General features: G+C 41.7%; 1 protein-coding gene across 3 annotated transcripts in view; it reads left to right on the top strand.

The window, feature by feature from the left end:
* The window catches only part of hoxb3a (homeobox B3a), a 66872-nt gene that overhangs the window by 35598 nt on the left and 12285 nt on the right, over window positions 1-18989 (top strand). For 2 of the 3 annotated variants that reach the window (XM_059347728.1, XM_059347726.1), the window contains exon 3: window positions 17930-17996. The gene's annotated coding sequence lies outside the window, so the exon portion shown is untranslated. Of the gene's footprint in view, window positions 1-16451; window positions 16493-17929; window positions 17997-18989 lie in introns of those variants that run through there. The other variant, XM_059347730.1, reaches the window with a different exon arrangement.

The raw sequence follows: 18989 nt of genomic DNA, 5'->3' as shown, positions 1-18989 counted from the left end.
GGGGTTTTGTCTCTTCTTCGTCTGTCTCTCATTCCCTTTTCTCACTCTCTCCTTATTTTTTTCTCCTTCTCTCTGTCAGCTTCTTCATCCACCAACTATTCTCTCGCTTCTGTCCGTTACTCTCCTACTCATCTGAATAAATAAATTCTTGTAAATTAATTTAGGCCTACGGCGCGCGCCAGAAAAAAAAAACTTACTATAATAACATACAATAAAGGAATAAAAATAGTTGATACAGATGCATTTTATCACGCAGAGGGGGAGGATACGCTTGGCCTTGTCATTTTTTAACATTTCCTCTCACATTTCTATGCGGAACATGAATGTGTAATTATTAAACAGTTTGGGCGTCATGTGTTTCCACTGACACCAAAATATTTAGTTGAGTGGATGCAGTAACATGACACCAGACAGGAAAAATAAACTCTGCTGTGTCGGGTAAAATATGCTTCTTCTTTGCTCCGTCATCATCGAAAAATTTCTGGAAACAGCTACATTGAAATATAAGACAGGACAATATAAGGAATCCCCCTTGTTCCGCCGACTAACGGCGCACAGAGGAAGAGATGACAGTGAGGAATAACGAAGAAAGAGTCTGGGGCGTGCAGTCATTTTTTAAAAACGAACATAGTCGGTGACAATCATCTTTTATCGGTTTCTCTGTGCGTCTGTCATAGACAAACCCTGCTTTACCTTACAGTTAGAGCACACACACACACACACACACACACACACACACACACACACACACAGACTTATTGTGTCCCACTGAAAGGTGAGCACAAGTGTCCCCGTACTGTTTTTATTCATTTTTTATGTCACAGTCTTGCATCACATCCCTGCTTGCATGCACTGGTCCGGATGGGTCCCACGAACGGAATAGGCGCACGGATACCCCCCCTCTCCATCACTCCCACCCCACACCCACCAACCCATCACGTGATTCATTAAATAATTAATGCAGAGGTTGCAGAATAGATATGTATTCGTCAGGAATATAACGGTAAGACATGGTGCTGCTCCAGTGTGTGTGTGTCTGACGTTGAAAATTCAACTGTCCTTTCAAAAAAAAAAAAAACAAGGCCCCCCCTATAGCAGTGGAGAGAGGGGGGAGAGAGAGAAAAAAAAGAGAGAGAGAGAGAGAGAGAGAGAGGGGGGAGAAGAGGAGACACTGAGAAACGCCAACAGAGAGAGAGAGAGGAAGAGAAAAGAGAGAAGGAGGCTGCAATAAAACAAATTTGGACGGGTGTGCGTCTTGCGGGTCGTTGTGGACACCGTGAGTATTGCGGAAGGAAGGGGACTGCATGGGGGGAACGCACACTTCTTCTTCCTCATCTTCTACGCCGCTGCGCCGCCTTCGCCCGCATCACTCTCACTGAATCATAGGCTATTTTAACATCGTGGTAAATATGCACAAAAATACCCATTTTTCGCCATGTTTTCTCATCGTGCATGTTGCTGTCGTGTTGTTTACACATCATCCCCACCCATCATCATCAGCCATTGTTTATAGGTGCAGCAAGCACTGTAAACCGGAGAGAGAGAGAGAGAGAGAGGGAGGGAGAGAGAGAGAGAGGAGCAATGCAATATTAGCCGATGGTGTATATTTTAAGAAGCACTTGGATATTCTTCTCCATCTTTCTCCCATCACCTCCTGTCTGCCTCTACATCTCTCTCTATCTGCCTGACTCTCTGTCCATCCCTCTCTCTCTCCCTCTCTCCTCTCTCTCTTCCTCTTTTTTCCCAGCCAGCTACTTCTCTTGATTTATAGTGAGGCAGGGTGTCAGCGTGCGGCCGGGTTGCCATTGTGTGTTTGTGAGAGAGTGCTGTTGTTTATGGTGCTGCCCGCGATAAATCATGTTTTCCTCCGCGCTGTGGGAAGACGGTGGGGAAAAATGACGGTCGATGGACCGATGATACACCGGAACGAGGAAGAAGAAGAAGAAGAAGGAGAGGAGGAAGAGATCTCGCCATGGCCACCGCGGGCTCCTCTTTCTGATCGGCTCTGTTTCCACTGCCGGGCTCTCCCTCTCTCTCTCTCTCTCTCTCTCTCTCACACACACACACACACACACACACACACATACACACACACTCAGACACACACACACACACACACACACACACACACACACGCTGTTTACACTTGATTATTACTGCGAGGGTTTCCTTTTTTCCTGCTCAGTATGACAGTGGCTGGCTGTATAGCTCCGGGTCGTGAATTACTGCGGCGACCAATTAACGGGAGATTTGTTTATATCTGGCACACCGGACACGCCTCGGCCGCCATGAAATCCCATAAAAAGGACCTGCCGGCCAGGGAAATCGCATCTATCTAGCCAAGAAGTGTGAGTGGATCCATGTAGCTCAGCCAGGGGAGCCAAGAGGAAGATTTAAGAGACGCCGGTTCGAGTTCTTATATAGCTTCAAGCACAATTAGCCGATAGGCCCTGGTTTGAAGTGAAAAACAATCATTAAAATGCCTCCTTCACTGACAGAAGCTGCCCAGAGAGAACCAGCTTGGCTTTGGAATTTATATCGACCTTATTTGTCACCAAAACTACCCGTATAGCGTTATAGTAATTGTCCTCAGAGATGTCCAGACTGCACTCTGCCTCTGACTTCATTTTTTTTTTTTTTTTTACAACTTTCTCTCTCCATGCATTTTTTCCACTGTATTTTCTTTGGATGCCTGCTGGAATGAAGCTGAGCGCCATTATTCATGTCAGCACTCAGTGTCTCTGCCTTTGCTCAAAGCCTTCACTGTGAACCAGACCTTCTACTTCTTTCAATGTGGCGAAGAAAATAAGATGCAGGACTGGAGAGTTTTTTTTCCTTCTCATTCATGCTCCATGTTTATATTCACATATATTTCATATCAAAATATGTTGCATTTAACATTCTTCCATATGGCTATATGGAAAACCCACGCAATGACTCAATGAGACATTGTGACTTGGTTATGCTACTATAGTTTTAGCCCTTCCCATTGCGAGAAGCATGTGGGGGGTGGAGGGGGAGAAGGGGTGGGATGGTTCATTTCATAACTCACTATAGATAGATAGCGCTGTGTGGTGTTGTTTTGGTGTGAAGTCAGCTGGTAATATATGCAATAAGTACAGGGGGCAGTCTATAATAACACATAATACGTATTTTTATTACATACACACATTTGCTTGCATTTTTAATTCAACAGTATTGATAATAATCGTAGTTATTTATTTGTATTATTTTCAAATGAGGTGAAGGATATCTCATGTGACTGTGATGGATGGATGGATGGATGGATGGATGGATGGATGGATGGATGGATGCGCAGCTGGAATCACTTTACAATTACATTTTAGAGGCTGCATGGCCTCTTCCGCATCCTCTCTCCCCTCTGTGTCTCTCTCCCTCCTCGGCCATCAGTGTAAACCTTAGTGTAACCAAATTAGAGCGGCTGCGCGGCTTCCCATTCCATAATAATGGCAGTATAGCAGCGAGAGGCAGCGTTTTTCAAAATGTGTATTCCTGCTGCCCGCCGCCGTGTCAAAAACAATATCCCGCCTCATTTCTGTGGACGGAGAGAGAGAGGGGGGGGGGGGGGGGGGGGGGGGGTGGTAGAGAGAGAGAGAGATTTCATATATATTTAAATATGTTGCTGGGTATCTCGGCCCTCTTGTCTGATTTGGAAGACAGGGAGGCGTTGAAAATACGTTTCTAAACGTCATTCCCGGCGCCTGCTGCGGACAAACACACAGGAGACAGTGCGAGCATGGCCCTAGTTAAGAGGGAAACACACTTGACGTTAAAAATTAGCCGAAGCAGCAGTTGCTGACACTGCTGCATTAAAACAGTCCTAAGTCACACACAGCGAAGGAGCACGACAGCGCAAGCGGGATGTTTATCTTATCTTACCCAGGCATGTGTCCACTGCTAAGTGTGTTTTGTCTGGCGAGATAGTTCCACATCAAACCCAGCTGAAATAGTTCAAATATTTGAAACGGTGGTGAGAAATGATATCACTCCCTGTCTCTTATCCATTATAGCTGCTGCTGCCACTGCAGGAGGGGGTCTCCGCTCCTACGAGGCCTCGCTGCATTCTCAGGCTAAATACACTGCTGCTGCTACTATTATTTATACTGTGAAAACACATGCATGAAAAATATGATGCATGCATGTGTCCTCACACAACCGGTAGTTTATTGTGACGCCACAAACATTTGAGTCTGGAATGAATGTTTACGCACAAAGCTGCTACAAGACAAAAGCAGCATCCTCAGCTCACTGTGGCACCAGGAGAATAAAAGAGGCAGCTGAACATGTATAGGTTTGTGTATGTTACATTGCATTTCTCTAAACCGTTCAACCACTGCACGCAATGTAGCAAATGTTTTGCGCATTTAAAATATCTAAATATGTGATTATGAGACACAGAACGTCTTTTTCCCCAAATGTTGCTGCTGATTTAAACATGCAGCAGTGTCTCTGTGGTCAGTCCCGTCGGTGCTTTACTGTGTGCATATGACTGAAGCATGCAAAATGCGCATATCTGTATCCACTGAAACTGTGGCTTTTATTGCATATGGTCAAAGACAAGGTCGCTGCGTCCACGCGTCTGACGGCACGCAGAAAGGGCTAACATAACGGGCATCTTCCCACTCACTACTGGGACTGGCAGCCATATTGTCTCCCCTGTCTGTTCTTTTCCCACGCAAAAATACATGAACAAATAAGAACGATTAAAAAAACCACATAGACTTAAAAGTCTAAATGCGACATGCGATAATTCCAGTAAATATGCAAAAAGTCTTTAAAAAAAACAACCTCTGCTATTACAACAGGCAATTGTTACACCCCACCTAATGTATGATAAAAGATAAATAAATAAACCAATCTTCGGCCAATTTCAAAACTTGCTTTTCATAAAAACAGAACAAAATCAACTTCAGTTTGATCGTTAGGCTGCATCACAAACAGTAAGTAAAAGCAGCGCGCAGGGGTTTGTTCTGTGGCTCAGTTAAAAATAAGCATGTGAACTCATGGTGATGTTTCCTGAGAAGCTGGTTATGCGAGATTAATTTAAAGATTTGTATTTTCTTGTGTCCATCTTTTAAAATAGTTGCTTTGGAAAAGATTTTCTTCGAATGTTTCGCGCAGTGAAAAGAGGCATTTAACAGTGAAAACTAATCCGCCTATAACGCACTAGATTTATTTTTCACAATTTATAAAACAAGTTAAATTAGCCTACATTTAATGTGATATCTATAAAACCCGTGCTTACTGTCCGACTGTTCCGCGGGTTTAATTATTTAACTTTAAAGTTTTACACATATAAAGATAGCTACCAGACACAGAGATTTATTTTTTATTTTTTTCTGAATTGAACTGAAAAGGCAAAAAACTACCTGAGCCAGCTCGGTTTAAAAACGTGAATGGAGCTGAGCTTGAAACATAAATCAGAGGGGCGCGCGGCCTCATAAATCTGCAGCTGGACGTTAACGAGCCAAAGATTTAAGTGTGGGGAAAATAATGTTAACAAAACACGTGTTTAAATCAATCCGAGTGTTTAAGCAACCATGATTTACTCCAACAGAAACCAAATAACAACAATAGTTTATTCACATTATAACGGTTATTAGTATTACTATTGTTGAACCTGTATAGCCTACATGTCCTTATCTCTCAGAGGCTGAAGAAATCCAGTCTTGTGCTCCAAAAAAACCGCCAGGAAACTTCCGGGGCTCTTCCCTCGCGCGGACATGATTACCCGTTCGGAAATAAATCAATAAGAAAACCTCGCGCTAATTTATAATCGGCTGTGCGGGGGCATTGATTCAAAGCGCGTGAAAAATGAGCGGCTGAAACCGTATCCAGAGCCCGGGAGCTCCACCAGGGCTGCACCGGGGCTGCACAGAGCGATAAGAGAGACCGAGCTGCTCGGACGGAAATGTTTGCACGAGGAGGGGACCGGGCACGAGCTGTTTCCGCCTCTCTCTCTCTCCGTCCTCTTTCTTTCTTTCCTTCTTTTATCATAGCGGGACAATACCTAAAAATAACTGCTTAGCCTGGGTGTAATTCAACTTCTCCCTTTCTCTTTCTTCGTCCTCTTTCTCGCTTTGTCTCTCTCACTCGTCGTTCGGCGTGTGTGTGTGTGTGTGTGTGTGTGTGTGTGTGTGTGTGTGTGTGTGTGTGTGTGTGTGTGTGTGTGTGTGTGATAGTGAAGGCATGTCTATACGTGTGGGCAGAAAACACAAATACATACAGAGAGGGAGAGAAAGAAAGAGAGAGGGAGAGAGAGCAAAGACAAGTGCATGAATTCTACCTGTGAATGGAAAACGGCTCATAATTTCAAATCCGCATATCATGTATAGCTATAAAAAAGTATTTTCTTCCAATATTGTGCTTCCTGAGGTTGCAAGGCCAAACAGCTGCCACGACATCTGTGTAATGGTTTTAGGCTGTTTAGTTTTAGTCATCTTGTGGGAATGATTCGGTTACAGAAATTGTTAGGTCCATTTAATATATTCATAAATCTGAAGTTGCAAGTGAAAACCTTTCGTTCTGACCGTTTCTGTACCAGTGACACGGCTGTGAACGGACAGGCCTGTATATATGCAAACATGCCAAACACGGCGGAAAGAGTTCTCCGAGTGGACGCGCAGGTCAAATCACAGCGGAATGTCAGCTCTTCCTCCCCAGCTTTTCTCCCTCTTCCTCTCCTCTGATCGCTCTCAGTTTGAAGCCATGTAATAACCAACATCTGGCCCTCCGCAGGCAGGATGGACAGGCAGGTCACGCTGAACCACCGCTAACCCCCTGGCGCACCTTAAACCAGACTCCCCTATTGGACAGGAACAAGAACCAGAACCCCCTTCCCCTCCCCCCTCTGTCCCAACTCCCCTAGGTTCTTGCGGCCTGTCTAGCTGTCAGTCCAGAGCCTGGTTCAGGAACACATCACGGTGTCAATCCGCCAACCCCTGCGCCAAGAGAGCCAGGACGCACGAACAAACCAGAGGAGAAACACCAGTGGAGAGGTGGAAAGAGAGCGGGGAAGCAGCTCATCTGTGATTGTCTTGAAGCGATGAAATGAAAGGGAAGTTAGACTGACAATATTTTGGTCCGCAAGAGTACACTGGCCAGCAAGGAGGTCTAAACCAAAACATCACGAGTGTGCGTTTTAGTGCTTGAAGCAAAAGGTATAGCAGGAGGAAGAAGGAAACGTGAGGAAGAGGAGCCTGAAGGGCACGCACAGGACTCTGCCCCTCTGCTTTGGAGCTGAGGGAGAAAAGGATAAAGAAGAGGAAAGAAATAAGCTGAGAGAGGTAGAGCCAGAGGAGGGCAGCCCGGGGAATACGGCGTCACGTTCAATCCGGAAAAGCAGTGGCGGAGGACACGGCTGGCTCGCTCAGTGCTCTGTGTGTCCAGCAGAGCTCAGGCTGGACCCCTAAACGTCTACACAGTGTAAGATAGCAGGGCTTCAGGGGAGAAGTGTGCGGCGAGCCCTGCATGGTTGTGGTGATGTTCAGGCAAAGCATCGGCCTGCTATACGGGGATTTTGCGGCACTATATTGGAGGGGGGTGCAGGCGCGCGCACGCCGTGTGTTTTTAGGGTAAAGTAGGACCTTGAGCTCCAGACCGAGCAGCTGTGTGCTGTAGGTAGGCTTTGATTGTTGGAGATTTATGGCGAGGCGACTCAAGATTTATGACCGGGCATGCAAACGCTTGGCGTCCCCTTTACGTTGTGTTATAGAGACGTCCTAATGGATATACCAGTATCATAACAGCAACAGTGCGGTTTAAACGCCGGCTTTAATACAATTTGGGACTAGATAAAAGCGAAATTGTCCGCCTGCTAGTAATTACGCACAGCGAAAAGTCCAACGTCCAACGTTTTCCAAGAAGACATTCTCTGGTCTCCTTTACTCCACCCGGTGTCTCCGACCGTGTCCCAAACAGACTGCTGCATCCAGGGAGGAGATCCAGGAGGACAGACACGCCGAAAGAGAGAGCAGGTAAGGTCTGCCGGGGTGCCTCGCGCTCAGTGTCCCGGTGTGTGTTCCTGAGGCGTCCCCATCCCACGCGCTCCGCCGTTAGACATGTCATTAATTATCTGTTGTGTGACCGTGGTCTCTCTCACACACTCACAGAGGCATCCGTAGGGTGTGCCCGCGTGCAAGCTCTTATGCTGGCCATAGGGTTCTTTTGTGTGTGTGTGTGTGTGTGTGTGTGTGTGTGTGTGTGTGTGTGTGTGTGTGTGGACAGACGCCTTAGAATAGGGGCAAGGTAACAGAAACCTCTTTCCCTCTCTCTCTCTCTCTCTCTCTCTCTCTCTCTCTCTCTCTCTCTCTCTCTCTCTCTCTCTCTCTCTCTCTCTCTCACCCCCCCTCACCCCCCCTCGTCATAGAAAAAGAAGTTTTCTTGGAGCATGAAGTACAATTTGGGCAGAAAAATGTGTGTGCGCGCGCGCGTGACACAGGCAGAATGAGTCGCAGTGAACAGGGACCTGACGGTTAGGTGTAAAGAAGATACGTATTAGCCACGCTGTGATTTATGATAGTGTGAAAAGATTGCTTACTCAAGAAACCACCCTCCCTCTCTTTCCCTCTTATTCTTCCCTCTCTCTTATCCACAAATTGTCATGCCCCCCAACACATAACAAATCCACAAATGGTTCTATGAAAACATGTTTATGCCTCTGACCAGGTCGAAGAAAAAGCAAAGCCAAGTGGTTAGAAATAAATGCATTTTTATAAGTGCAGCTACTTCAGTTTAAATGATTATAAACTGGACTTTTTCCCCCATAATGAAATCCACCCTCATTCTGAGTAATGTGTTGGATTACTCTTAGTGTCAGGGCCATTTAATGTGAGAGGGACATCAGAACTAACATGAGCAACACAGATTCTTATCTAAGATTCCGGGATTTGAAAATTATTTAATTGATTCCTGAACTGTTTTAAGCTAAATCGGGTGATTATTTTTCTCTGAAGATATGGTCCAACACAGATTACCCTTAGCTTTGTTTAGCAGTGAGTACAAAAAAACGTCAACCAAAACAAAAAAATTGCAACTACGGTATTAAAGCCTTCTCATTTGGACTGCCACGTAGTGAAAAGGTCCAATGATATTGGAGCATTGGGAGATGCAACAAGTTGTCCATCTTTAATCTATCATTTGTAACACAATGTGTTTTCCAATTTTTATTGTAAATTTGAAGCTAAAATTATTATTTTATAATTCTTTACCAGTCGTTCTTAACGTTGATGGGGAGCCTCACAAGGGCGCAGAAGGATAAGAAGAAGAAAAAACAAATATAGTCACCTCCCATGAAATAATGGCCTAAGTCATTTTTTAACTTTTTTTTTTTTGCCTAAATCTTCCCCTCATGATGTTGGCCACTTCTGGTAAAATCGCCAGAAAATCTGAAAAATGACTTGGGCTATTTTGTTAAGATGGTGTTAATATTTCTCTCATGAAGTATTGGTTTATTTGAATTCTTTAATGTAAAATTACAGATAATTTCATATCATTGGGCCATGTAGAGTATTCAGATAAAATAATCTGAGAAGGAAAAACACTTTGTTTGAACTGTTAGACAGTCATGTCCACACTACACCAAAGCCATAGTGATTGGGAGTCACAAGTAGTGGTTGAAGAAGTATTCAGATCTCTTACTTAAGTAAAAGTCCTGCATTTAAAACTTACTGAAGTAAAAGTACAAAAGTATCAGCATCAAAATGTACTTAAAGTATCAAAAGTAAAAGTACTCGTTATGCAGAATGGACCCACTCAGATTGTTTTATATATTCTAAACATATCATTACATTATTTGTACTGATGCTTTTATGTAAGCGCTTTCGTTTTCTTAAGCCAGGGCTCACTTTAACTATCTATACTGTTATGGGGTTAAATTTAAATAATGTCTCATGACCTTAAATTGATCATGTTTTTCATGTTAAATCTCAACCTGAAAAGTAACTAAAGCTGTCAGCTGAATGTAGTGGAGTAAAAAATACAATATTAGCCTCTAAATGTCGTGGACTAGAAGTATAAAGTTACATAAAATGGAAATCCTTAAGTACAGTACTTGAGTAAATGTACTTAGTTACATTCCAACAAGGAGACATTCCTGCATTTTCTGGGGCCAAAAGGATCAGAAATACCTGCTCTATGTGTGTCATATCAAAATATCATAATAGCCAGGCCCCTGGAAGCGTGTTTGACCTTGGTGGTTTTTGCTCACTTCCGGGCACAGAGACTTTAAAGTCATGAAAAACCCACAGCAACTCCAACACAGCTGTGATTTAATTGATTTTTTCATACATCACTGACAAACTATGGGCAAAACAGCCATCAGAGTAAAATAGTGGGGGCAAACAGGCCTGTGTGACTGTCGTAGTGTATAAAGGCTGACAGCTCTGGCCCAGATCCATACAGACGCTTTCTCCTGCTGTAACAGGCTTAATAGCAGGCCTTTCTGCTCCGGAGCCAAGTGGCCTGATTATATTACAATCACTGGCTTCTTTTTCTGATCCGGGTGTCATAAGAGGAGTGTGTTGTTAGGAAATGGATACAGGCCTGTTGTACTGCTGCAGATTGTTCAACACTCAGCGTAATGAGGCCCAAAAGCTATAATAACAAGTTAGGAAAAATCCATTTTTAAGGCGATGCCAAACCACAAATTACTACAGGTACATATCACTGAGTGCCAATGTCACTGCAAGCACTGACACGCCAGTACAGGAAGTGATGTAACAGGCAGCCACAGTGACTGTATGTTCTTAAATATCCCAGCAGTGGTCACACACACTGGTGGGAGCAGTATTCAGATCCCTTACTTAAGTAAAAGTACTAACACTCTACTACTACTACTCTACTACACACTGTGATATTACTTCACTACAAGTAAAAGTTGTGCATTTAGAACTTACTGAAGTAAAAGTACAAAAGTATCAGCATCAAAATGTACTTAAAGTATCAAAAGTAAAAGTACTTGTTATGCAGAATGGACCCACTCAGATTGTTTTATATATGCCAAATATATTCTTGGATTATTGGTATTGATGCATTTATGTAAGAAGTGTTTTCATTTTCTCAAGCCAGGGCTCATTTAAACAGCTAAATACACTGTTGTGAGGTTTAATTTATTATAAAATGTCTAATTACTTTAATTCTATTATATGTTAAATCTCAACCTGAAAATTAACTAAGGCTGGCAGCTAAACGTTGTGGAGTAAGAAGTATAAAGTTACATAAAATGGAAATACTCAAGTAAAGTACAAGTACCTCAAAATGGTAGTTAAGTACAGTACTTAAGTAAATGTACTTTGTTTCATTCCACCACTGGTCACACAGCAGTGACAAAACCCCTGAAAAAGATTGTTCAGTCGTTGGATATGGTAGCTTCCAGAGTACACCCAAATCTACAATCTTGCTATAATCCTAAAGAATAGGAAGCTTGTGGAACTTTGCATAGGGCTGCAGTGTATAGAGCAGAGCAAATACGTCACTAATATTAATCAAATCAAATCAATCTAAACATTGATGGAGCTTTGAAATGTCCTGAGAAGCTTTTTTGGCGCTTTCGACACAGACTGCCTGCAAAATCAACTGTGAGCTGGGACATCACACACTTAAACCACCAAGTCAGAGTCACAGAAACACTTCAGCATTTCAGCACACTGTCACACATTCAATTCAACTTTATTTTCACATCAGAGCTCATAGCCAGAATTGAAACTTGCCCTCTACAAACCGTTGCTTTTGTGATTTCTATCTACCCCTCTGAGTGCACGTACACACACACACACACACACACACACACACACACACACACACACACACACACACACACACACACACACACAAGCAGTCACATCCATCCCTGTTCCTCCAATGCCTGACAGACTTGGTGAGCTGGGCACTTTTCATGGCCCAGGAGCAGAAAGGGCAATTTGACCCCCCGCACTTACTCCAAACCCCCAAACACACTCATCCTCTCTCTCTCTCTCTCTCTCTCTCTCTCTCTCTCTCTCTCTCTCTCTCTCTCTCTCTCTCTCTCTCTCTATCCTGGCGTCAGGGCTTTCTTTGAGTTTGAGGTTAAAGATTAGCATCTCTGATAAAGATTAACTCTCTGTCAAAGGAAGGCGCTGATGGCATGAGTTTCTGGTTCACGACTGTTAGTGACACAGAGGCAGGCCCTTCAGGGAGATGGGTGACCCTGCCTGCAGCAAGAGCTGAGTATAGGCACTGAGCTAAAATGTTGCCTCAAGGGATATAGTAAGGTGTTATATATAAGACCATTTGGCATAACATAATGCAACTTTTCTGTTGCATGTATTTGGTGAGTGATTTTGTTCAAAGTAATGTCTTAAAGTTAAGCATTAGTCACATTTCACTTAATGCAAAATGGTTTGGTTGAGCCCACAAAACCTTTTCTGCATGTTTAAGATTCATAAAAATAGGTAGAAGTATTTTTATTAATAATATTTTTAAGGAACATGTTTTTTAGCTTCCAAGTCCCCCTCAGACTACTTCGCAGACTTCGATGATGCGCTGAAGTCTAAGCAGCAGCTCTAGTAGTTTATCTGATGGATGTGATGAAAAAATGTTCAAAGAACATGAATCGGGAACATAAGTTGTCCGCTTCAGAAGAAGCCCGTGGTCTAAACAGGATTGTAAAAAGGTCTTTTGTACACTGGGTGAGCGTAATTCCTCAGTTATGTGTCTAGAGCCAGAAGCAACAGAGTTAATAAGTAGAAGATTTGTTCAGACTTCACAAGCTGAGAAATAAGAATGTGTTCACCAAAATAAGAACATGCATCAACTGTCACAGATAGATATGGAGATTATGTAATTTAGACTGGTGGTGAAATGAATAGCCTACGATATGTACTGAATCTGTCTGGCATGAGCGCATCTCGGTACATCCTGCAGACAATGAAGTGCCAGTTAATAATGGGAAGATTGGCTGATACTCTTCAAAGCTAAGTAACTAAGTTGTTAGTGCATAGAAGTTGATTGATTTGAGTTGGTTATAAATAAAGGTGCGAATCAGCAGAGACCCCTGATACGATTATTGTCCCGATACTTGAGTCACGTTATTGCGATTTTAAGCATTTTGAGATATGGTGAGTATTGCGATACAATATATTGCGATTTAACGGTTTTACTTTATTTTGTGTCCAAAAAATTAAAGTCAATCAAGAATTGTTTTGTCAAATAAGAGAAAATTCTCAGTCTATTCATTCTCCACAATGAGTCAAACCCACAGACTGACCATCAAAGTATTCAGTCAAACTGAACTGAACTGATATCAAACATGTATGGACGACAACAACTGCAGCATTTTCTCAAACTTTCCTCAACTTTAAACTTCACTGCTCCGAATTCTTTTGAATGAAACATAAAAAAGCCGAACTTTGCAGCGTTATATCCTGATACATGGTGCCTATAGATTCATTAGATCTTTTAGTTTCATATGATACCAGTATCTCCAGTACATTCATAAAAGTGAGCTCGCTACGGCCACAAAAATGGCGAAAATACTGACCACAGGAAGGCTAAATATCGACACTTGGTGGCCAATAATCGATATAATATTGCCATGCAAAATATCGCGATACTATGCTGTATCGATTTTTCCCCCCCACCTCTAGTTTTAGGTTTGTGGATGGACAACAGACTGAAAGCCCTTTACCCCTCTGAGAACATATATAGTGTCTCTCCCTCTCAGTGTGACTCAGTAGTGATTATCTTCTCCGGTGTTGAAAATTGCGTGTCATCTGCCCTAAGCAGGAGGGGAGGAGATGACATGTGTTGCAGTACAGGTTTGTTGTTGCTTGCCCATTTGGTGCGGCTGTCAGTGGTGTCGGTGATGATGCTGCATGGCTGTTCAACCTCATTACACTTCAAGGAAAGCTTCAAATGGACTTGATGAAAAATGTAGTGATGGATATTGACTGATCTCTCGGGTAGGAAAAGGGTGATGGTGATGGGTGCTCCAGTGCCTAAAAGGTCAACTTGGGAATAAACCAAGGTAGTGACAGAGGAAAAAACTGCAGGGGATAAAGTGCTTGTGAATTTCCCACCCGAAGTACACTCTTGTGTTGTTTGTTATGAGCAAATGTGCTTTTTAGACACAATTGGTTCCAAACCTTTGCACATTATTAGCACATTTAAACTTGTGTAATTCTCTTGTGTAGGTTGTTTAAGGCCAGGGCATTAGTATTTTTCTCTTTCAGCTACTGCAACTGACTTCAGAGGTTCATCTTAGTCTAATCAGTTAACCCTCCTGTTATGTTTGTATCTCAGGAACAGCAACATTGTTTGTGGGTCACTTTGACCCCTGGGCATGTTTAACTATCCAAAATAAAGAAAAAAAAGTCTGAAAAAAAATCTCAATAAATATATATATATATATATATATATATATATATTATATTTCAATAATAGCTCCATTACGAACCATTTCAATCAATATTTAGTGCAATGGTGTTCTTTACCTCTCAGAGATCAAAAAATGCATGTTAAAACTTTTTTATATACATTGGAAAGGCCTACATATAAAATGGTTTTATATCACGTTGATTTATATATATATATATATATATATATATATATATAAATATATATATTAACATTTTTTTTTCGTTTTATGAAAAAATACTTGTAATGTAAAACTTTAAAAAACTTTGAAATGGGTCAATATGACCCGCAACATAACAGGAGGGTTAAACAAGAATGAACTAATTTACAATTCACAAAGTCTGCCTACAGTTCATATCTGCGTTGGGCCAAGATCTCCTCACTACTTTGGTTTAAAAGTTAATATCTCGTCCTTGTAAATCCTGTGGAGAATTACACAAGTTTTAATGTGCAGAAGTTTGCTTATTGGAACCAATCTCTAAAAAAAGCACATTTGCTCTTAATTGATTTGTTTCTTATTTTTTTGCTTATTTTTTATGCCACTGAAGTGACACAGAGACTGCAGTCTATATTTTTGGAGTTCAGCTTCTGGGCAAAGAAGAAACATGATAAGTCCTTCCAACTTTAAAACAATTCTAAGCACAGAGATCATTTGAGAAGTTGCCAGAAGCCCACACGTCATAGTAAATGATGTTAAGGCAGAAATCGGATACGCATGGGGGGCGGGGGTTCCCAACAGATAGGTTGTTTAAGGCCAGGGCATGAGTATTTTTCTCTTCTAGCTACTGCAACTGGCTTCAGAGGTCCAGCTTAGTCTAATCAGTTAAACAAAAATGAACTAATTTACAGTAAGTTGTCCTGCTTTCATATCTGCACTGGGCCAAGATCTCCTCACTACTTTGGATTAAAAGTTAATATCTCGCCTCTGTAAATCCTGTCCAAGTTAAAAGGTTACAGGTTTAATGATTAAAGCATATAATAGTACATGAAAATGGGATTGTGCAGCACCTTGCCTGTGGGTTGATCATTAAAGAACTGAGCTATTGCTTCTCCAGGTCAAAGGTCACTTTTAGAGAGCTGTGCACCAATATATCACTCTGTGAGTGCTTTGGTGGGGGCTTTCAGCTCCTGTGTTAATACCACAACATCCGTACTAGTTTTAAAATACTAAAAGGGCTGAACTTGTGATGTGGTGCAGTTGTCCTTTGTGTTTCAGGTGGCAGTAAGGTCAAAGACGTATAAGCGTGAAGAAAAGTTTAGCATAAAACTTTTAGATCAAGCTGGAAACACCACAGCTGTTTATTGTTATCCAGCATACAGACTCTGATAAACATAGTAAGTATGTGTGTAGGTGTAAAGCTGTTCTGACAAAGAGTGTGTGTGTGCGTGCCCGTGTGTGTGTCAGAGAAAGAGAGAGAGAGAGGGCTGAGGCAGGCTGGTGACAGCACCACCAGACCAGGCAGAGATAAGAGCAGAGAGTAGTGATAACGTTTGTTCAGGTCATGTGAGACTTTAAAATGAAGCTCCAGCAGTGAGAAGCAACACATCAGCAGTAACATACTCACGTTCCAGTATCACAAACTTTATTTGCAATTTGTGAATTCACTTCGATTAGATTTTATTCAATCCATGCACGCCCTATGAGTTTAAACCTGCTTTTCACTCATAATATGCACTATTTCCAATGACGCACCGTTGCCTGTTTCTGCCATTGCTCCGTCATTCATTTCAAACTTTTTTTTTTACTTGAGAGAAAAAACATCTACATTGTAATTAATTTAGATTCAGGATGCTGATCCAGGATTCCATCTGAAAGTCCTCCTCTCCCCCTCAGCCTCCTCTTCTACTAAAAAATTTGGCTCATCAGCTGTTCTGGGGCTCTGGAGGCGGCCTCCTCCCTTTGTCTCGACCTATAGGGCTAGCTGGCTAAGCTAGTCGGCCCCTGCATCACTTCCAGGGCAACTTTAGACTAGTCCACTCCTGCTCCGTCGCTCCAAATTTCCGACTAACCCGCGGGGCTGAGGGGGGGACACGAGGAGGAAAACCCCGGCATGGGAATGGACAGCAGCCAGAGATGCGCGTGAGTGCATGGACGGAAACAATAAATAAGTTTATAGTAGTAGGAGTAGTGGTGGTGGTGTAGGCTGGTACGGGGAGGTCGGGGGATCCTTGCTTTTGATTTATGTGTTTGGGGGAAGCTGTCAGGAGCAGAAACAGAGGCAGCGCGGCCCACAGATTTTTTTCCCCAACACTTTAATAAAATATATCAGCCGCTATGCAACAACACGGACAGCGCTTTTCATCCTGCGGTCGTGGATGCTATTATATAATTATACATTACACCTTAAAGAATGTTTCCCACCGCACGCAGCAGTGGATGGATGTATATCTCCTGCAGAAGGATAACCGGGACGTGTGTTTTCTCTCTTTCTCAATGATGCTCTCTGCATGGACGCAGAGCCGCTGGGAAACTCTTCAAATGCTCCTTTTTTTCTGTTTTGCAACATTTCGGACGTTTTTTATAAGTCACCCTTATTCTGAATATTTCTGATTTCTTCTGCAATAATGCAAAGAGCTCATATGTTTTAACTTTAGTGTTTTAACAACATGATTTGATTTATTTTATTTCTTACGGTCACTTACATTAAAACAAAAAATAGGCTAATTTAGACGCGCCCTTTGCATGTTCCTCGATGTGAAATATTTTCTGTTCTAGATAGGCTATTGACTGTATTTTATTTAGAAAAAGAGTGTTGTCATTGGATTGCTGTTAGCTCTCAGGCTTTTATTCCACTAAATGATTGAAATGTAGTTAGTTTGTGGGGCTTTTTTTTTTCAAAAAGAGTCTTGTCCTGGGTTTTCTGTTAGCTCCAAGGCTTTTTATTCCACTAAATTACTCAAATATAGTTAGTTTGTCGGGCTTTTATTTTGAAAAACATCATATTTCTGTATTTTTTGAAGTATTAATGCAGCGATTTATGTGCAGGCAATTTATTGTTTAAAATACACATTTAGCTCACTATTTCATAACATTTTTACACTATATTGTTTTTAAATTACAACGTATAATTTTAGCATATTTTCCGATTCTTTCCCTCTCTCCATTGTGACTTTTATCTGCATTACTGATGGAAGGAGCGACATTTTTCCTCATCAGATATTGAGGACTTTCCCCACAGCAGTCAACCCCATTAAGATATTTCCAGCGTTTTTAAACACGATGAATATAAAGGGATGTGTAATATGATAAGCAGAATCAATAATATGTCAAATCACTCCCACCTAGCCTTCATTCCCTTCTCTGCTCTTATTGCTTTTATTCCTGGATTTCAGCAGGGACAATTTCAGGTCAGCAGTACCTGTCAGCGCTGCTTCCTGTCCCTGCCGTTCGATTAGACGACAATAGGTCTGTGCTCTGTATCGGATTTTAGCAAGACCTTTCTGATTGCATATCTCTATCTCTTCTTTCCTCCCTCTATCTCCCCTTCTCTCCCCCTTTCCCCTCTTTATTCTGCAGTTCTTAGGAGCTTTCTGGAAGCCGTTTTCTTTCATCAAAACATCAGAAAATAAGAGGAAATCTTTCGGTGAGTCCTGTTGTTTTATGTATTATATTTATGTGTGTGAGAAACGCAAATATGATAGAAAGAATATATGGATGGATAATATGTTTAAAAACATGTAATTTAACTCTTGCTAACTATGTGCTTATATGGTAAATAATTTAAATCATATATTATATAGGCCTAAAAAAATTAAAAGGAAAATAGTATTTTAAAAAAAATGTAATCCCTTAATGCGCCAGGTTTTCGGCTAATCATGATAATACATACCTTGTTTTATTATTAATATTATTATTGTCATAATAATTTGGCAGTATTAGCTGCAAACATAATGTGGACGCATATACCTGGTGGACAGAGAGTAGAAACATGCTGGTGATTAATACATTTATTTTGAATAATGAGCTTTCCTTAAAAAAATTTCGACTGAATTTTATAGAAAGCTGCAGAGTGCATGTACAATCTTCTGTGCATGTGTGTGCGTGTGTTTGTGTGTGTGTGGTGTAATATAATGTAATGACACGAGCTAATGTAATATAATCCAGAGGTGTGAAGGGTTAGAGCCGCAGCAGGAGACATAGCATCATCATTTGATAAGACAGTTATTAAAACAGTACGTAATGACCCTACACTATAGCAGTAGTAATCATAGTAGGCTAGGCCTATTGCACAATAACAGATGTTTTCATTTAGACCTTAGAAAGAAAAAACATTACAAACAATTATTATTCATCCTTCATTTTGCATTTACAGCAACATATTTGCGACACAGTAAAAGCGTAAAAAATAATTTTAAATCCATCCGTCAGAGGAAATGTGTCATCCTCCGTGGCCTACATTTCTCAAATCCTTCGGGGGTAAAAAAAAAAAATGGAAAGAGGATTTCCATGGCTGTGCACGGCAGAGAGTTTCAGTTGTGAAACCCAATATCCGTGACTCAATGTGGAACACTGAGCCCGTCGATGCTCGTCTGCCATCCGGGGAAAAATAACGAACAAGTGGAATCCTTCACAAGCA

The sequence above is a fragment of the Centropristis striata genome, chromosome 13 (genome assembly GCF_030273125.1).
Source record: "Centropristis striata isolate RG_2023a ecotype Rhode Island chromosome 13, C.striata_1.0, whole genome shotgun sequence".
Taxonomy (NCBI): Eukaryota; Metazoa; Chordata; class Actinopteri; order Perciformes; family Serranidae; genus Centropristis; species Centropristis striata.
Note: the sequence above shows the minus strand (reverse complement) of the source record. Positions and strands in the feature narration are given on the sequence as shown.